General features: G+C 40.9%; 1 protein-coding gene and 1 long non-coding RNA gene across 8 annotated transcripts in view; one reads left to right on the top strand and one right to left on the bottom strand.

Moving 5' to 3' along the window:
• Positions 1-18,274, top strand: part of LOC311605786 — a 192,665-nt gene that overhangs the window by 157,645 nt on the left and 16,746 nt on the right. Inside the window, exons 3-5 of one of the 2 annotated variants that reach the window (XR_014782088.1) lie at positions 494-675; positions 3,057-3,094; positions 10,547-10,669. This is a non-coding gene — a long non-coding RNA (uncharacterized lncRNA). The remainder of the gene's footprint in view (positions 1-493; positions 676-3,056; positions 3,095-10,546; positions 10,670-18,274) is intronic. The other variant, XR_014782089.1, reaches the window with a different exon arrangement.
• The window catches only part of SYT1 (synaptotagmin 1), a 527,282-nt gene that overhangs the window by 103,498 nt on the left and 405,510 nt on the right, over positions 1-18,274 (bottom strand). The window lies entirely within an intron of this gene.

Here is an 18,274-nt window from a genome sequence, read left to right on the forward strand (position 1 = left end):
AGCATGGTATCTGCACTGTCTACCACGTCTACCACCATCACATCACCTCCACCTGCCGTACATCATTCCAACCATTATTCAGGTGCCACTGTGTTTAAAATGAAACCCTAACCACTTCTGGCAGACTTTTGACAAGGCCCAAATGAAACAATTCCTTAGTTTCAGGCTCTGCAAATTCCAAGGCAGGTTGTATACTGATGGCTAAGCTAGTGCTTGGAAGGTCTAATCTCATCTTTTTTATGGTCTTCTGTATGCTGTCCAGAAGTTTAGTCTTTCCTCTTTACCTATGTGGGTTCAACGACCACCCCTAGACTCTAGAAGAGCAGGGATTGGAATTTTGACTACTGTTCTGTGCCTTGCTCCGGGAACCCAATGGAGGTCTTCTGAATAATTATGGTCTGCATGTACTGAAACGAGAAGCTCATGAGTCTGTGGCTTTATAAACAGCACTATGCTACTGTTCTATCAACATTGCCTTTGGTTTAACCAACAGGTCAATGACCAGGTTCACTGGGAGCCTCTTCATTGTGCCTAGCACCAGAACACTGCCATGCTAACCCTGCCATGCTAACCCTGCCATGGAGCTAGAAAAGAAATCCTTCGGGAGGTGGAGCTCTTCCATCGGTATTTTCAAGACCCTGCAGAGTCGCAGCTGACAGATGAATGCCTTTGCTGGTATGATTATCTCATGAAGGGGCCTCATTACTATTAGGAATTTCAGCCTTATGTATAATTTATTTTAGTGAATTGCCTTGATCACTAGGTGGAAAATGCCAGTTAGTGTTAGAAAGTTCCAACTGTGAGATTCAGAGAAATTAACCTGCTCTTTTAAACTATGGAGCTGACAATCAGAAGGTACTTTTGTTCTGAGCAGCTTGATAATTCCATGATTTTTTTTTTTTAAAAAAGCAGCCACTGAATAGAGCAGACAAATTAATGATTCTATGAACAACTACAAAAATACCTTCATTTTTGAAAAACATTACAGATATTAAAAGAAAGGTCATCTCCAATGGACAAAAAGGTTTGATTGCAAATGAAAAATTTTCATGGTTCCTACAGGACTGGTCATCACTTTCTATATAACAGAAGGGTTTGATTTGGTTACCTTTGCAAATGGGCTAAGTTCAGATACTTTTTGGAAACAATTTGCCTTTGAATGTGCTTTTAAAAGGTGCCAAAATGACTTGGTCCTATGTCATTTTAAAAGGACATAGTCTATTTATATTAATTGCAAGATGATTTTTCTGTGTTAAATTGGCAATCGACACTCTGATGAGTAGATTTTCTTTGCCCCCAGGTTAGGAGTCTAGAGGTGAGAAACAAATGGAGGTCTAATTGGTCTAAATAGAAATTCATACTATTTGCATATTCTTCATTTGTAAACGTATTAAAATGTTCACTCTTTTTTTTTTTTCTTTTTGAGACAGGGTCTCTCTATGTAGCCCTGGCTGTCCTGGAATACCCTATGTAGACCAAGCAGACATTGAACTCACAGAGAAACTCACTTGCCTTTGCTTTCCAAGTGCCAGGATTAAAAGTGTGTGCCACCACGCCTGGCCTACAATGTTCCCTTAAAAAGGCCATTGGTACGGGATAATGGACAGTATTAGGTATTAGGTAATACATTCTTTGGGTGATAGGCGTTTTCAAGCTCCTGATGTTCCCACAACTATGCTCATACCCCTGAAGATTTTGCCAAATCGGTATTTACAACTAATGGGCCAGATGGTCACAGTGTGAAGGCTGTTATGAAATGTACCCAGGCTAAGAAGACCAAATCTGCCCTAGTGTACAAATGTACCCTACACTGCTTAGGTGACTGTGACAAATTATGTCCTTGAACTTGTGTGTGTGCGTGTGTGAAGATACTGTATAAAACATTATATGATTCAATTATTTAAAAAATAATCACTGAATTTCACCATATGATTCTAAGCCACAGTGTAGTCTCTGTGGGTAGCCAAACGAGTAACAATATAATACATTGACTCCAGTACAGTCGTGGCAGAAATGACCTGGGGAGGCAGCCTTGAAAATTCTAGAATCTAGTGACAGACCAAAGGAGAAAAAGACACTCTAATTGGAGATAACCCCCTGCCTCCATGCATAATCATTACTAATTTCTCCAAGTCATCTCAAATGCACAGCATTTTGCCAAAACTTAAGACAGCTTTTCTTTTCATAACCAGAGCTAGCATGTATGGGCGAGGGGTATAGTCGTGTCTAAGTGTCCAGGAAGAGCTTTCTCCTGTGCTGAGATGAAGGCTCAGAAGGAAGAGAGTCCAGATAGACCTTGTGCATATGACAAGTGTGCTAGGCACAGGGTTTATCAGCTTAAAATACATCACTCTTCTTACAGTGTGAAACTAAAGTTTCAAGTGATTTAATGAGAAATTGACTGATGCTTTGTGATCTAATAGATTTTTCCAAAATTTCTTCATATCTGTATGTTTTCTGTAAAAAATATAGGCAGTCCTTTTAGAAATAATTAACTGCTGAAAAGTGAATATTTTGTGTAATTAAAATAAGGATTGAAAAAATAGAAAGTCAGTGTATCTGTTAAAAGTAAATGACAGAACAGTTCAGCAAAGGGCAATGGAAGCAGCAGTGGCCAGCTGTGGACATCAGCTCACCATGCACTTATTTAATGGAAATAATGTATTGGTCCCTGGGGCTCTTTGGTCAATAAATTATACAAAAGCAATTAACAAAATAGTGGAATATGCTTGTTGGAGCATGTACTTTGGGAAAATATAAAGCATTCAAGGGCTAGGGAGTAGCATTCAAAACAGTGTGGGACAAAAGGAAAGACAGTCTGCTTCTTTGTTCCAAAAAGATATAATGATAGCTAATACTTTACATGCTAATTAAAAAATTAAACATTAAAACAATGTCCAGATAGTGGCTTCAATGAGAAGGCACTGGAGGAACTGCTTGGTTATTTGGAGATCACTTTCCTGGTCTCCATGACAGGGTCTTGATGGCAGAGTTGTAGGCTCCTCTTGCTGTGAAAACAGGTTTCCATGGTTTCAGTGTTTGTTCTTACCTACCAGGTCTGACAGCTTGGTGGGCCCCTCTACTGTACTGTATGGTAAGTTAATGAAGACACATTTAAACCACTGAGTTTGTATAACTTGTCAGATAGTAATGGAAGCCAAAATGCCCCAAGTTCACTCTTCCTCTTAAAACTTCCTCTTAAAGGTTCTCAACCTTCCTAACACTGTGACACTTTATTACAGCTCCTCATGTTGTTGTGACCCCCCAGCCATAAAATTATTTCACTGCTACTTTGTAACTGTAATTTTTCTTTTTTAAAAACAATTTATTTATTTATTATGTATAAAAAATTCTGCCCGCATGTGTGGGTGCCTGCTGGAAGAGGGCATCAGATCTCATTATAGATGGTTATGAGCCACCATGTGGTTGCTGGGAATTGAACTCAGGACTTCTGGAAGAGCAGTCAGTGCTCTTAACCTCTGAGCCATCTCTCCAGCCCTTAATTGTAATTTTTCTACTGCTGTGAATCATAATGTAAATATCTGATATGCAAGATACCTGATATGTTACTCCTGGGGGTGTGTGTCACAAGTCACAGGTTGAGACCCACTCTTAAAGATTATCGTTTTTCTCATTCTGTAACAGTCTCCATTATGGGGGTCACAGGGAGCCCCAATGGTGAATGGGAGTAAAATAATAGACTCATCTTCATATCTATTTCTAGCTCATACTTTCATTTCATTGCTATTTATTTCATTGAAATGTTTTAAACAACATAGTATATAGGCTATACATATGTATGCATAGTATAATCTGTATAAAATATGTCTATAAATGCAGATATATTGGGTATATGTGCACTATCTTACTATCAGAAGAAAAGCACACTTTGGAATGTTTGATTCAACACTAAAATGTGCTACATGAGATTCCTCAGTCACTGAGAAACAGCGCAGACTCAGTAGGTAGACAACACAGGTTCCATTTGCAGCTCTGCCCCTGCTAAGCCTTGGGCAACTTACCTAGCCCTTTGTGCCTCAATTACATCTTGGGTTTATTAGCTAGTGTGTATACAGAGGTTAGAGCCCCAAAAACAGGTGTGCTTGGTGGTATGAAAACATCTCATTTCAACTACGCTTCTGTAGCCAGAGCACGTGCTTCTCCTCCTTTGCAACCAAATAGATTGAAGGAATTAAAAAGAGGTTGGCTCTGTTTATCCCTGCTCTGTTGATTTCTTCTCATCCCTCTATTAAGATGCCTGCTGATAAGCTTTCTAATGCCCACAGGACAGGACCAGAAGCACTCCCCATGTTACCCACGAACCCTTGCTGGGTTTGCTGATTTCTTTCCTTTTCTTGGAGTCTGAAATGCAATGCTTATTTGGTTTTTCAATCTCTCCAGCCACTGATTCTTTAGCATCCTTTTCATAGCTGAACCCAAGCATAATCATTTAGGAAGATTATTCTTAATAGGCATTTCTAAGATCTTGGGATTTATGATACAGAGGTGGTTACCAATTTATATCTGAAGCTCCATCTTTTATCAGGTCCCAGACTCATCTATCCAACTGTCTTCATGTCCCTGGACTTCTCATAGACCTCTTAGACTCAAACACAAAAATCTGTATTTATGATCAGATATTCTAAGTTCACCAGGGATGACCATGCTTGAGCCATTCTGTTTCACCAGATGACATCAGTATCTAACTAGCTGCCTGAGTCAGGAAATTGGGCATCATCATTGACTGTTCACTTCTCTTGACATCTGATTTTGGTTGCCAAAATAGCCATCCTCATCCCTTTCACCACTTATTTCAACATCTCTCAATCATTGCCTTTAAATGTATTTCTGGAATACAGTTGATCAGAGTCCCTTTTGAAAGGTTATAGTAAGGTTATAATGAGCCAGTCTGGTGTGATAGTGCATAGCAGGGTACCTATAGCTAATGATAATGTATATTTTTTTAAAGCTAGAGGAAAATATTTTTGGATGCTTTCACCAGTAAGAAATGATGTTTTAGTAGACAGACATCTTTAACATTCTTTAACCTTAATTAAGTATAACAATGTGTATATATGTGTTGAAACATCACAGGATACCATAAAAATGCTTTGTAAAAATATTTTCAGGTATGGTAAACATCTATTCAACTATCTATGAACACAATGAGATATTTATCTTTAAAAGAGGAAAGTCTCCATGCTGGGACAGGCCTGACCTTAAGGGACATAATATAAAGTGAAGTAGGACAGTCCTGGGAAGAAAACACTGCATGATCTCATTAAAAGAGTCGAATTCAGAGATTTATGGTGACCAGGACTGGGGATCGGGGTGGGTGGGTGGGGGGGGAGGGACCAGGGTGGGAGTCAAGACAGGTTGGCCAAAGGTCACAGCATCTTACACATGTATTCTTTTGGAGATCTGTTCTCCAGCATAGTGACTCAATTAATAATAATATAATCTTAAAACTCATTGGGAGTAGATCCAACGAGTCCTCCCCACAGAAAGCGATAAGAATATGAGCTATCGGGTTTGCTAATCAGCTCTATGTAGTCCCACAGTGATGTTTACATGTCTTAAAATGCCCTGCTGTGTGCTGCATGCCATTTACATCCCTGTATTCTTTTCTCAATTATACCCTGATAAAGTCAAGAACATGTTAACATTTAAAAAGGTAAAAGAAAAAAGATTCATGTAGTGGCGTGCTGTGGCTCCTAAAATCTAATTATCCATCCCCATTAGCTAAAAGTTTAGATCTCTCTACAAGAACTTAAAGTGATACAAAACACTGCTTTGCCCTCTAGTGGGTAACACTGGCATCTGGCATGGCATTGAGTTTAGTTGACTGTTCTTTGAGTTATAGAAGACTTATCTGAGTCAGGAGACGTGGGCAGAACTGGGAAAGCAGGTAAGTGTGACCTCCAGCTTGGAGTGCTGTTTTTTTACTAGTAAACAGGCTGGGTAGACTCATGTCACTGAGGTAGGGAGGGAAATGCGACCTGTGTGAGGTACCCCAAGACAAAACTTACCAAGTTGCTCTGCCCTTTCACGGTCTCTGTCAGTCAGCCAGATAGCCTAGACTCTCTGACTCAGACTCAACTTTCAATATTCTGTTTTCTTTTCCGAGCCTGACTTTAATGCTAAGGTATGTAAAGGAGCGTTTCTCCAATATGGATCTGGATCATGAGAATTAATGTTATAGTATATTAGATTATAATATGGATCCAGGTAGCTTTGAGATATGAGAAATGTACCTTTGTAAACGACAATGCAGATTGCTAACATAGCCATAAAAGAGGTGTTTGAAGTAAACATGTCAGAAAGCCTACCATTCTTGTAAACAATGCCAGATAACCCTTGAAAGGTGTGTTTCTTGTCACTGTGACCCTGAGAGGGTCATCTCTAGTGCAAAGGTATGCATTTGACTGACTGACATGTAGGCTGACGACAGAGTAACACAAAAGTTTTACTAATCCTGCTAAACAACAGTGGGGCTTTGTCCGCAGAACTTCCGCCACTCCACAGCTGATTCTAGGCTCATCCTCATGAGCCCAAAGACCACTGCTGCAGAAGGGAACAGAGGCTAAATGGCCGTTCTACCAAAATGATACTTTCTCCTTTTTAATTCTACAATGCTGGTGACCAAGGGGAAATGCCAGGAGGAATGGCAATGCCCATGCAGTTCTGAGATGCTGCTGCCTCACAGAGCAGCCACTGACCTTGTCAGGGCGTGATGGTGAATAAGGGGAGTGAGTGTTCAGCACAGCTGGCTCATGGCCACACATGGAGCGAGTGGCATCCCCACTGTTCAACTAGACAATAATCCTTGTGCTGTCTGTCTTGAGGTTGGGTAAGGCTTATCCATGAACCAAGGAGACCATAAAGCCACAGAACAGGAAAACAAAAGTGAGGGAAAGAGCATGGCATAAACAAACAAGTCACAGGAAAGCTGGCATGGAGAGAAAAGCTAGTTTAAGGCAGGCTAGGGAGTTAGGGGAGGTCAGAAGCGATTTTTAAATCTTTTTGTGGGGTCCATCGAGGGCACATGGGAACCTTGCAATTATAAAGAAGACAGGAAAATGATGAAGGAGGCAAGGCAGTAGGCACAGCTAGAAAAAGGGATAAAAGACAGAAACGTTTGAGAAACAGTAAAGAAAAAAAGTGCGGGGTGTTGTGTTTAATCTTCCATTGAGAAGAAGCCAGAAGGAAGCTGAGATAAGGGAAACCAACAACTTGGGAATCGGGAGGGAAGCGTGGGAAGACTTTAAAGAGTTTTCTGGGGGAACCATTTGAAGGCGGAGAGCTGCTGCCCACTTAGGGACGGCGTGAGGGAGTCTAATTATTAGTCCACCTGGGGAGAATACAGAGACATCTGTAGCCATTTGCATCCATAGGAATGGAGCTTGATCTGCACCTCAGAGGAAAGGGAGGCATTCTGTGTGGGAAGAGAAGCACAAGGGAGTTTAGTGATAAAGCCAAAGAGATGAGGGACACGGGGCGATTGCATTGGAAATGACAAACAGTGATGCTAATAAACTTAACAATGGCAGAAGGGCTTAGAACTAAGAGCAGCAAAAGCTAAGGATGAAACAAAACTTCTGAGATGCGCATGGAAACTGTTACCTTTGTCCAGAGCAGAAACAGGCGCAGGCTACTCTTGGGACAGCCAGGCAACGCCCTCTGCATGCATGGCTACAGATCCCATGAGCGGAAAGGACCTGAAGAAGATCTTAGAAACAGCAATGTAGCATGAGGTGCTGAACAAGACAGGAAGGTATGTAGTAGCTCTATAAAAAAAGATGCATAACTGGGCACATGGCTGTGATCCCAGCACTAGGGGAGACAGATGCAGGAGGATCTCTGTGAGTTTGAGTCCAGCCTGGTCTACAAAGTGAGTCTAGGACAGCCAGGGCTACACAGCGAAACCCAGTCTCAAAAAAAAAATCTAAAAACCAAGACCAAACAAACAAAAAAAGAGGTGCTTTGGGATGAAGGATTATATGGGAGGAAATATGGAAAGTGTTAGATGTTATTTATGCTTTTCTCAAAATCGCTTTTGAAGGTACTTAGATAAGCTGAGAGTAAAAACTAAAATAAAATTGTCTAAAGAAGGTGGCATATGCAGAGTAAATAACCCCACCTTGGAATGGAGAGGCTTCTGTTTGAAGTCTACAGAGGGAGAAGAAAGAACTTCCAATAAAGAAGGGCCAAGGCAAGGCATTCAGAAACATGAAAGGAGCATGGGGAAGGCAGAGGGGAAGAGGAGCCATAAATAACAGGCTTTCTACAGTGAAACCCACATTCTAGAAAAAGAAATAAAAGAAGACTTTGAGACAAGAGGGAGGGTAGGATCACAGAATGAAAAGGAATAGCTTAAAAAGACTCAAAGGCACAAAGCACCCAGGTGCAGAGAACGCTTTGCCTGCAGTGACACCATGTAATGGAAAAGACAGTGCCAAAGACTGTCTGCAAAATGAAACCTTACAACAAAGCATTTCTAATAGCATGGGGCAGGAGGCTAGGCCCTCTTATGGGAGTAGCTTGTGGCTTCCTAAAAAAAATATTTATTTTAAGCTGGGCGTGGTGGCACACTCAGGAGGCAGAGGCAGGTGGATCTCTGAGAGTTCTAGGCCAGCCTGGTCTACAAACAGAAGTCAGGACAGCTAAGGTTACACAGTGAAACCCTGTCTTGAAAAACAAAACAAAACAAAACAAGTATTTTTATTCTCATGGGTGTTTTGTCTGTATGTATGTCAGTGCACCATGCATATGCAGTGCCCTAGTAGGCCAGAAGAGGGCAGCAGATTCTATGGAACTGGAGTTACAGAGGCAGGCGGATCGCTGTGAGTTCAAGGTCAACCTGGTCTACAAAGTGAGTCCAGGACAGCCAGGGCTACACAGAGAAACCTTGTCTTGAAAAAAATAAAAATAAAACCAGATGATTTTGGATTAAGACAAGGTAGAAAACCCAACTGTGACTACTGCTGTTTTAGTCACAACCAAGGAAATCAGTGCCATCCAGATGGAATTCTGGGGGACTGTATGGATTCTTTGCTGAAGATATAAAGGACTAAATCAAAGCCCATTTTATGCCACAGCCTTGCCTCGTCTACCGAAGAGTCATGAAAAGAACAGTCAGACAATGGCAATAGAAGCACAGTCATCCCCATGCAGTCTACTCAATCCAGGTTTCAGGTGCAGATGAGAGTGTAAGGCGCAGCAATTGTAGGTGTGGAACTAGGGAATTTGAATACTTGCTTTCATCCTAGTGTTGTAACTGAGAAAGCAACAGGAAGGGACTTTAGCTACATCTTGTGTGAGAGGCAATCCGATAAAGGTATCTGATGATGCTCATCATCTTCTTTGAGACGGGCTGGGTGTTGCCAGGAGTTAACTTGTCTTGTTGTCAAAGAATTTTTAGAATAATAAAATATCTTTAAATGCCATATTCTGTAGGTCTCTGAGGCTTTTGAAGACTTTAACTATTTTACCTTATATATCTATAGAATCATATCTATCTATTAGACCGAGAATATATAGTCTTTTGATGAAATTAGACTAGTACTTGACATGAGCATGATTTCCATCAATATATAAAGTTCAATACCATTGAATTAAAAAATAACCTTATTTGTGAGTAACAATTAGGGCCTTGAGATGAGGAATAGATTCAGTAATCTACCTTTTGTTCTATTCTCCCTTTATATTTCTATATTCCCCTTTCTTTCTTTTCAGCTCCTATCTTCTTACCTACAAAATAAAGATAAAGGAAAAGAGAGACGTCCCTGAGTCAAACCTAGTTTCCTCTCTGTATAAGACCAATAATAATGAACCTCCTTACGGAAATGGCTTCTAATGTAGCAAACCAGCCACTAAGCAAAATGTCCTCATTTCTGCCAGACAGAATTCTGCCTAAAAATAGGCAAGTTTAGATGCAGGCAGAGTCGACATCTGAACTCTGCCGAGACAGGGTAAGCAAGTCCTTAATAGTTCCTGCCTTGCAAATATGTCTGTCAGATATATTGGGCTACAAGGCTAAAGATGGTACTCCAATGTTATAGAGAATTTTGGGTGACTGTTCAGGCAGTAAACTGTCTCAGTCATTTTTTCACTTTGAAAGCTGCTAACCTGTACCTCCGGTTCACTCAGCTAATTAAGTTTTATCCCTTCCCAAGTCTATGATGGGTTTGAAGAGCAGAAAGTTTACTCTTTCAGTTAAGCTTAGTAGGTTAGGGGCTAAGATGTTTTTAGATCAAGATAGATGTTTTAAGTTAATAGAGATGAGATATGATAGATACTGATCCTCATTCAGAAATTTAGACCCAACAAGATAGGAAAGATATTTACTTCAAGTTCGCCAAATCACTATGAATGTAACATTTATATAATTTCTGATTGTCTCATGGTTCTTCCCATTTTATTCATGTGTAATAATATAAATGGTTATGTTAAAAAAGAAACATTTAAAAAAAGGTGTCTGGTGAGCCCAGCACCTTATCCAACCATGGTTCCTAGTGCCCTCATGTGCGTCATATTTCTTTTTCAGGTTTTGACTTTTCTCTCTGAAATGGAGATCACCTGTTCTTAATTCCTGCATACAGGTTATGCCTCGCATTAGCATACCTACCACGTGGACTTTAATGTTCGGCTTGTTGTAGCAGAGTTACAGGTCAGGATCATCTCAGTACATTCAAAATTCAAGATTTGTCAAATTGTTTATTTTGCAGAAATGATCTCGTTTCCATCTGGTTTGCCTACGGGAAAGTTCACTGGTGTTTTTGTTAAGAAAATTGGAGCATCATTAGGGAATTCAGAGGTTCCTTGCGTGAATGTGTGGTGTCAGTAAACCACATGAGCAAAAACAGAGTTGATAACCTTAAAAGTAAGATACAAATTTGAATGCAAGCTGTTCTCTTCAAAGGTATGTTGTTTACTTCACTTTGTATGTGTTCAGACTGACAACTGGAGGAACCCTGCTGAGATAGCAGGGAGCTTTTAGTTATGTAAAATACAGCACAGATTTGTATGAGAAATGACTACCAGAAGACATTTTAAAAACAGCATATGTTATGTAATTGCAACTTATTTTAAGCTAAGACAGCTTTCCTCTTTATTTGTAATGGCATTCTGTCGTCAACTTTAAGCATCACATTTTAATGAAGGAAAGTTAGTAAGGTGCAAGACCACGTAAGTGAGAAAGTGGACCGGTAATTTCCTGGTCAGTTTCATCAGAAGGACACATTATCTCCTCATGGTTTTATTCTTATGAATGACTCATTCTCTGATTTTATTATGCTCTCATTTACACTTATAAAAATCCCATAATTCTCTATGCATGTGGGTACCAACACTGTACCATTGTGTTGATTGTAGATATTTATTGAAATGTAGATTATTAAAAACATTAATTTTTGTCCAACATCATGCTGCAAAAGGGTAAAATGTAGACCTTGACCTAATCCTTATTTCCATGGCTTTAATATGCAAATTAGTTTTTTGGCAACTAAAGAAATGAATATGTAGGTTTGAATTACTGCATAAATTTAATATAGTAAAAAAAATCTTCTGAATAATAGAAAGAGTATAAGAAATTCAAGGTAGAATATCAAGACTTGAAAGCTGAAAAGACCATGTTTGTGGTTGTTATCTGAGAAAAGGCTCCACTCCAGGCAGGTGGAATCCTTGAGTCTTTGGTAGCATGTGGTTAACGGAGATGATTCACAGGTACAGACAGAGAAATACTTTCGTGAGATGCTAAGGGCTAGAACGGTGTTGTAGGTTTAAGTTTATGGGAGAAATTATCAAAAAAAGAGGAAAGATAATGTATCAGAATGAAACAGGATTGCTGTACAGGTCCAGTGTAAATTAAAGGTAGAGAAAGGAGGCAGAGGCTTTGCTTCTAGGTGAGGGCGGCACAGAGGGCAAACGTTCCTGAAAAACCCTGTTTCCAGTATAAGTTACTGACACTCTCAAGCATAGAAGCACACAGTTTTTAAAGTAGGAAGGAGAGAACTGACTCCCCAGTGTTGTTCCCCCCTCCCCATACATCACACACGCACATGCGCGCATGCACGCACAGTGCATTTTAAGAGTTAACAAAATGAAATGGTGCGGAAGTAAATTGAGGCAGTTGCTGCAGAGCTCACTGAGAAAACAGCCTCCTCGGCCGATAAGTTAGATAAATCAAGAAAGGAAAACAGACTGGAGACCAAGTCTATACTCATAAAGGAGAGTGACACCACACAAATCGCAGTCAGTTGGTACCATGCCTTTGGTGGTAGTCAGTCTGCAGGTAACTAGCTGGGTGATCTGAGAATATTCTCAGCCTTGTTAATCTTTATCAGCAGAGTAAGAATGCTACATGTGCACCAAGTAACATGCGGTGTGCATGCAGCAGAACCTGACACACAGTAAGCACTCAGGAAATGTTGGCTGTTGGTAGTAACGAGCCACCCTCCTGGGAACAATTTCTCTCTTGCCATTGGAGCTATCATGATCTCTGTGAATGGACAGGCCATTTGCCTTAGGAAGTAGCTAAGATAATATGGCTCTTAAAACTCAGAGCACAGGTTTGCATAGCCCCGAAGTCCATGCTTTTTCTTTGCAATAACCATCTCAGGATGTTTAAATTTCCCTTTTTTACTGGATCATATCTAATATAGCTAGCACTCACTATATGGCAGAAAGACAACTGTTAGCACAAAGTACCCAAACTGGAAAAAAAAAAATCACCTGTCAGGATCTCCCTGGTGTAACCGTTCTCAGCCAGATTCTTCATCTTGAATATTATACATCAGCTGTTAAGTGATTTGTAATTGCTTTCATGACTTTCTAAGTGAACAGGATGCAGCAGCTAAAATTCCTAAATGACCATCTCAAGGTCTTCCATGGACATCTGTAGATGTTCAGGAGAAAGTGTTTCTCAGAGGAGCTGAGCATGTACAAACACGAGCTCCCAATTTTCCTTTACACTCCCGAGGTTGCCTCAGTTAAATTGATTGACTAAAAGGAGACGTATTACATTGCCTTGAATCAGGAGCGATGGTGGACTCTATTGCACTCTCTGCACAGGGATTTAATGAGGTCAAATAAGATAAAACAGTCAAGGAAAGTTTTCTGCAATAGAAAAGATAAACGAGCCAGAGGTATTCAGATCAAGAGTTGGAGATTTAGAGACCTGGTCTGCCCCTTACGTGTTGAGTGACCTTGAAGAGATTTTCTGTTTTCTCCCTCAGTTTACTACTATGTAAAATAGAGACAGCAGCTGCTGGTTTCAGCTGCTTGTGGTAAGGACTGAGTGAGAGCACACATAAAAAGCACTTAGAGCAATTCCTAGAACGCAGACGATGCACATGCGCTCTAGGTTTTCAATAATAATTCAACTACAATAACATCTCTATCCATATGCAGTAGACACAAAGTTAAGAATACACACTACCATTTTACACTCTCCACTCAGTCCTTGGCACATCTACTAGCACAAGTAGTGCTAGTTCATTGACTTAATGAACGGATAAGGCATCATGTAGATACAGACTTAACAAGCCGAGTCACTCTTCTTGGACTTCAGGAAGAACGTGAGTGGGGCTTGGTCGGTTCCTGAATGGGGATGTGCAGCTCGCCTTGCCTGGACCCTCTGGAAGGCATCCCTTTCTCCTGCGGCTCAGGAGGTGGGTCTTCCAGAGTGGAAGCCCACAAAATCCTACCTTTTGATAAATCACAGTTTGCACTGGAGCCCCATTGGCGCTCTCAGCAGACCTGCCTTACGTCAGCAGAAGCCTGGCTGCGGTAGTTTCATACATGTGGCTGCTCAATGGGACATGTGGAAATGGAAAAATTACAAAATCCCTAGGGGAACTTCAAAACATCCCAGCCTACAATGCAAGGAGGGTAATCATGCTTGTTTTTCAAAGGACGAATTTGGCCTTTGGCTTTATTTATAAGCAATGTTATGAAAGTCATTTGACTGGCAAGATGATACCAGAATCAAAAAAACTGAAACACTAGCAAGCGATCATAGGTATAAATACTATTTAGAAGGCTATCTATCAAGTCCTTAATATAAGGCATTAAACTGAACTGTGAAAAGTGAATATTAATGTAATCTTAAATATTTTAGCCAAAATGATCAAGAAAACTTAGTTTTCTTTAATATTTGTATATCTTTACTCTCATTTATTGCTTTATATGCACATTTACCAACAACCAAATAATGACTGAAAGTACTTTTAGTACTTTTCTATTCCTAACCCTTCTATCTGGTCACTAAGAAAATTCCATGACCTAGCTTTTTAAAAAAAATTATTATTTTTATCTCCATGGCTAAATAGCTTCATAGCCCCTTCTTGTCATGGAGGCATAGTCTTCAACACTGCCCACTACCAAGGTTAGTCTCTAGAACATACGTGGTGTGGCCACTGGCTCCGTTCTGTCCATAAGGGTAACACTCTCCTATCTTGTTTATTTCTCTGGCTTGCCTCTGCTTTTCATGCCTCTCTTACTTGATCTAATCAGAACTGTACGCACATCTTCTCAGCCTCTACATGTTGCCAGTGCTCACCCTTCCTGCTTTTGAAGTCCTTATCTCATCGTGCAGAGGCCCCACCATCTCCCCGCCCCCCCTTAGCGTCCCACTTCCACACAGCACCGACCCTTCTGTGTCAGCTCCAGACTCCCGGGGTCCAGAGAAGGTGTCTGGTTTCATCTCTGTACCGTGCCCAGCAAGGCATGAACTTCAGATGGAGGCTTGCTGGGCTGAAACACTGAATTATTGAAACCTTCTTTGGAGAAACCACTTCCTTGCCTTTTAAGTTTCACTTTAGTCAAATGAGAAAGGCACTGAGCCAATGGCGGCACGGTGGGATGGTGGCTGGGAAGAGGGAGGCTGTAGCTCTCCTGGATCACAGGCTTTAGAGTTTGGCTAATGCGAACTGAAATACAGAATGTGACTTGGAGGTTATGAGGGAATCCCTTTGCTGTGAAATGAGGGCAGCATCACTTCAGTGTCTGTAGCAAGGCTAAAGGTTCTAAATACCATGTGAGCCTTGGAATAAATGCACTCTTAATTTTATGAAGATAAGCAAGCCAGTAGACACATTAAAAATTTTGGTTGCTGCCGGGTGCAGTGGCACATGCCTGTAATCCCAGCACTTAGAAGGCAGAGGCAGGCAGATCTCTGTGAATTCAAGGCCAGCCTGGTCTACAAAGTGAGTCCAGGTCAACCAAGTCTACACAGAGATACCCTGTCTCAAAAATAAACAAACACACAAACAAACAAACAAACAAACAAATATTTTTGGTTGCACATTGAGAATACTTCTGAAGGTAGAAAAAAATTTACCATTTATAGTATGAAGAGGCAAAACTTACTAAAACTATTGTCTACTCCTTGCCTATAATGACCACCTCACAGGGAGTCCCTATTTTCTTTTTATCATAATTTCATTTCCAGCTAAAGTAAGCAACATTTTAGAACTCATGAGGGACAATGACAAAATCTACAGCTGTTTTGTTCTTCTGCCCCTACAGTCACCATAAGATATTATTTTTCTGAGATCAATATACTTTTTCCCAAGGTTGGGGACAGAACCCACAGTCTTGAGCATGTTAAATTTGACATTATCTTATTTCTTTATGTTGAAGTTTGAAGGCAGGGTCTTGTGCATGCCAGACAAACACTGTACCCCTGAGCTGTATCCCAACCTTTGTGTGTGTGTGTGTGTGTGTGTGTGTGTGTGTGTGTGTGTGTGAGATACAGTTTTGTTAAGGAAGTCAGGCTAGCCTTAAACTTTAGATTTTTTTGCTTTAGTCTTATAAGTGTGAGAATTGTAAGTGTGAGCCACCATGCCCCAGCTCCTAACAAATGTATCTTTTAATTACTTACAGACAACAAATGAATCTATGGAATGGAAAGGGAGTGTGTGTGTGTGTGTGTGTGTGTGTGTGTGTGTGTGTGCGTGCACGCGCGAGCGCGTGCGTTCATGTGTGTGTAATCTGATGTACCTTAACTTATTATGACAGTTAGATCTTTAAAATGCCACTTTCAGTTCTCAGCTTAAGAGCTATTTCTGGGCTGCAGAGAAGGCTTAGTGTAAACATGCTTGCCTCCAAGCCTGCTGCCTTAAGTCCAACACCTAGAATCCATGCCGTAGGAGAGAACCACCTTCTGCAAGTTGTCTTCTGACCTCCACACATTGTGTATATGTGCACCTCTCTCTCTGCCTCTCTCTGTCTCTGTCTGTCTGTCTGTCTGTCTGTCTGTCTCTCTCTCTCTCTCTCTCTCTCTCTCTCTCTCTCTCACACACACACACACACACACACACAGTAATTTTGAACATTAAAATCAAACTAAAACCAACATCAACAAAGCTATTACCCATCAGTTTCCCCTTGCAAACAGAGTGAAATGGAAAAAAAATCTATGTATTGAAAGACACTAAATATAGACAGTATCAAGGTAATGGTCTTTCATTTTCAAATAGTCAGGATATCAAACATCTCTCGTTTCTCTCAGAACAAAATTGGGATTTTTTTTTTAAAGAGGGAAAATAATGTACGACAAAGCCCTCTGAAGTTTGCTGTCGCCCTCCGCTTGTGCTCACAAACACTGCCGCTGACTTCCCTGCTCTGATGGCCACGTCTCCTTCTGCCTTGCCATTTGGCTTCTTCCAGCTCCTGCCTGATCATATTTCAAAATGTCATTCACGTTTATGTAAGCCAGTGCACAAAACAAAATTAATTTAACTCACAACAGCATGCTAATGTTATTACTTTTGACACCATGGAAAACCTATTAACTCTAGCTTGTCACAGACCTCTCAGAGAACAAAAGCTAGCCTCAACCCTGAGAGAGAGGGCTTTGAGGGAAAGGATGTGTTGGATCTGGAGATACCGTGCGAAGAAGGACACTCAATGAGATTTACTTTACTTATGCTGAAATGAGCCATCTTTTATGAAAGGCAGGAAAATTCGTTCCATTTTGAGGGTCTACCCTTTAAAAAGCATTTTATGGCACATGCTTTCAGCTTTAGTTTTTCTTCTATCCATGAAGATGTCTTTGGGTTTCAAGAGGTGGTAGGCAATGTAAGCATCTCAATTTATTACTCACTGTGCATCTTAGACTAGCCTCAGGGTATAGAAGGAAGAAGAAAAATGGGCCAGGATCCATGGCACGCTTACTGGTGTTGGGTGCTTTCTTGTAGTGGATCTCATTTCATCTTGACAATAGGCTGTGCACAGTTTTTACATTCTCCATCTTGTTCTTGAAGGGATGAATGTACAGGGAGCGCATCAAGCACATTCCAGTTTGCAGAGAACGTGCTTGGGCAGTGTGAACTAGTCTGTCTGACTCAGAAGATACCGCTCCCTACCCCTCCCCAATGAACCACACTCAATTTAGATAAAAGAAAAGTGATTAAGAAATGTAGGCCTGGCATGAACTGGGCTACTCTTTCTCTGTTTTCTGTAAATTGCATGTTTCATAAAAATGACCTCTCTGTCCCTTCTACCCCTGATCTTTGTGTGTGTGTGTGTGTGTGTGTGTGTGTGTGTGTGTGTGAGAGAACATGTGGGCATATGCATATGAAAGTCAAAGATCAGCTTTGGGTATAGTTGCTCAGCAGCACCAGTCCTTGTTTGTTGACAGAGGGTCTTACCTCGGAAAATGGATTCCCTGATTAGGCGAGTTGGCTAGCAGCCAGTAAGAGTCTTTTGTCTCCCAGGAATGAAATCACGAGCGAGCGAGCATACTATTCCCTGATGCCTGGCCTTTTTACTTGGGTGCTAGGAGTTGAGTTCAGCTCCTTATACTTGTACAGCATGTACTTTCTCAACCAAGCCACCTGCCTAGCTCTAGAAACGAGTTTATGAGAGTTCCTAAATTATCCAAACCTGGCATTTATAAGGAAACTCGACTTTGACATCTAAAAAGCATGGGAAGCATAGAAACAAAGTCTATGTCTTTTTGAAGGAAATTAAATTAAGTATGCAACAGTGTTGTCTTTGTTCAGTGTCCAGTGCTCTCTTGACCCATTTTCACCTAGAAGGAGATTACATGCTTCCTTTTAGCCCTGAGTCAGCCCTTTCAAGCCCAGGGAGGTACCCTTGTCACAGTGGGAAGCTGTGATTTAGAGAGTGACATGGTAAGTGTGGGAAGTCCCGTTCCCTGAGCTTCTGGAGGACTAGCTACAGAAGCAAAGCTCCCTAGCTGTCAGCAGCAGGTCAAGGGTCTTGGAGAAGTGAATGAACTGTCTGGCAGATCCCCACGCACCCTGCT

Source organism: Acomys minous, assembly GCF_964271855.1.
Source record: "Acomys minous genome assembly, chromosome: 9".
In the NCBI taxonomy this organism is placed as follows: Eukaryota; Metazoa; Chordata; class Mammalia; order Rodentia; family Muridae; genus Acomys; species Acomys minous.